This window comes from Bidens hawaiensis, unplaced genomic scaffold, assembly GCF_021521415.1.
Source record: "Bidens hawaiensis isolate Kalapana, Puna unplaced genomic scaffold, B.hawaiensis_p1.1 tig00025353_1, whole genome shotgun sequence".
Lineage (NCBI taxonomy): Eukaryota > Viridiplantae > Streptophyta > Magnoliopsida > Asterales > Asteraceae > Bidens > Bidens hawaiensis.
The window spans coordinates 195005-197875 of NW_027494039.1; the positions used below are offsets into that span (position 1 = coordinate 195005).

The following is a 2871-nucleotide window of genomic DNA, read 5'->3' on the forward strand; positions in this document are numbered from 1 at the left end:
CAATTTTTAACTATTCAGTCTTGAGTAATTAATGTAAGCGTCTTGATTCGATTACTTACCCACTGACAACTGATTTTCATGCACTTTTATCTAATGCATGTTATCAGAATTAACCAATTATCAATAAAATATATACACATGGCAAATATATGTCTGTCAAATTTCTTATGACATGCAAACATAAATTTGGCATACACATGACAAATATTAATATGTTTCATTCAAATCATCAAAGTATTACACAGAAAACAACAGTATTCACCCAAACAAAACACACCGATCAATGGATCCGATACCGCGAACTGATCACGAGAAGAAGCGTCATGTTATGTTCATTCCATTTCCCGTACAAAGCCATATCAAATGCATGCTCAAACTTGCCAGGCTCCTGCATCAAAAGGGCCTCTATATAACCTTCATCAACACCGAAACCAACCATGAGCGACTAGTGAAGTCCGGCGGGACTCTCTGGCTCGAGAACACTCCGGGTTTTTGGTTCAAAACGGTTCCTGATGGTCTCCCTTCTGCTACATGCGACATCTTTGATGAAATCTGGACCTACATCCGAACCAAGTTCCATGATTATTTTCTTGATATCGTACTTGGGGCTGAAAATCCGGTTACTTGTATAGTTTGTGATGGTTTCATGACTTGCACGAATGTGATTTATGCTGCGGAGAAGCTTAAGATTCCGATCATGCTTTTCTGGACCATGGCTGCATGTGGATTCATGGGGTTTTATCAAGCAAAGTTCTAATGGAGAAACAAATCATCCCACTTAAAGGTCAGGACTCACTTAATTTCAATTTAGATTTAAGGATATTTGGTCTGATTTCCTTAAATCTAAATATCCTTGTAAAAATGCAGGGTATCATCAGACCCAAGTCGACAAGAAATTTCCTTAACCATGCGCATACTCCTTCATATAATTTGTAGTGTAATTGGTTAGGTTTCTTTATGGGAAAATTTCCCAAAATATTCCTAAAATAATCATTTTTGACCATGGTTTTACACAAATAGCCCCGAACTAGCCAAAAAATTCCGTCGGATCCGACTAAAACCATTTCTAATCCGACCGAATTTTTGGACTTTCAAAATCGCGCCACGTGTCAACGTTTTAATGGATCCGACCGAATTTCTTAAAATTTCGTCGAATCCGACTGAATTCTTCATCTTCTACTTATCACCCCCAAAATCAAGCAAATAAAGAACGCAAATCGCTTAGTTTTTCGAGGAAAACACAACCATAGTGTTCAATTTCACTCTAGAACACAATTTCAAAAACCCCCCGAATTGAAATATCTAGGATTCATTAGACAAATTAAACAATCAGATCCAATTGTTCAGACATTGTTTCCGTCGGAACCGACTGTCTTCTCCTCCAACGGTTCTTCCAGTTAATCAGTCGGCCAGAATCTTAAAACGTTGGCTCCGACGGAACATCATGCAACGTGGTGCGTCATGATAGGCTACAGATTCAGTCAGATCAGTTAGTGATTTGGTCGGATCCGACGGAATAATATGGCTAGTTTAGGAATTTGTTTTGGTCTTGGGTTAGAATTGGAAAATCTTGGTAAAAAAATGGCTAGTTTGAGAATTTTCCCAATCTTTATCCTATATGCTATATGTTGTCCATTGTAATTGCGAAACGCACTTTGATCGGTAAAATAGTTATATTTACTTAATTTTTTCCGTCATTAATCAGATTTGCATTTTCTTGCAGATGAAATGTGTTTGACTAACGGGTATCTAAACATGGAAATAGATTGGATTCCTGGAATGGAAAGAATTCGTTTGAAGGATCTACCGCACGAGTTGGTACTAGCCACTAAACATGATGATTTTTTGTTTAACTGTCTTCTGGAAAGCGCTCAAGCCGCGGATAAGGTCTCACATATGATCTTCCATACTTTTGAGGGACTAGAGGCCAGTCTCATAAGTGAGATTAAATCCATATTTCCTAATGTCTACACCATCGGACCTCTTCAATTGCTTTTGAACCAGATTTCACGAAAAGAAACTAGCATTTGCTATAGCTTACTGGAGGAAGAACCCGAGTGTGTCCGGTGGCTAAACTCCAAGGAACCAAATTCTGTTCTGTATGTCAACTTTGGAAGTTTGGTAGTAATGTCACTACAAGATTTGTTAGAATTTGGGTGGGGTTTTGTTAACAGTAACCAAGTTTTCTTTGGATTATACGCGGCAATTTGGTGGATGGGAAGCCTGTGGTTTTGCCCCAAGAACTAGAGGAAGCTATGAATGAGAAAGGGTTTGTAGGAAACTGGTGTTCACAGGAAGAGGTGTTGAATCATCCGGCAGTTGGCGGGTTCTTGACTCACTGCGGTTGGGGTTCAATCATTGAGAGCTTGTCAGCCGGAGTGCCAATGTTCGCCTTATCTAGGTGACCAGTGGACAAATTGCAGACAAATGTGCATGGAATGGGAGGTTGGCATGCAGATCGGGACGAATGCTAAAAGGGATGAAGTGGAGAAGCTTGTAAGGGCGTTGATGGAGGGATCGGAGGGTGAAAGAATGCGGAAAAAAGCTTTGGAGTGGAAGAAAATGGCAGAAGCGTCGACCAATTTTGGTGGATCATCGCATTTGGACACTGAGAAACTTGTTAATGATATCATCAAGTTAGCCAAAATCTAGATTTTTTTTTGGTGTTAATTAGCTGAACTCTCGAACATTGGTTATATATGCATAATTATGGTTATTTTTGTTACTGTTTGATTATTTGTATTACACTTCTAAGTCAAATAAGCGATCCTCTTTATAATATACATCCTAATGCGGGTTTGTAACATAAGGGTTCAATGATACAATTCTCCATCATTTTATCCATGTCTGACATCATTCTCCTTCTTCTTT

At 38.9% G+C, this 2871-nt stretch overlaps 1 pseudogene; it reads left to right on the forward strand.

Moving 5' to 3' along the window:
* The first annotated feature begins 201 nt into the window (after positions 1-201).
* On the forward strand, positions 202-2666 carry LOC143571329 (UDP-glycosyltransferase 85C1-like; annotated as a pseudogene).
* Positions 2667-2871: the final 205 nt, after the last annotated feature.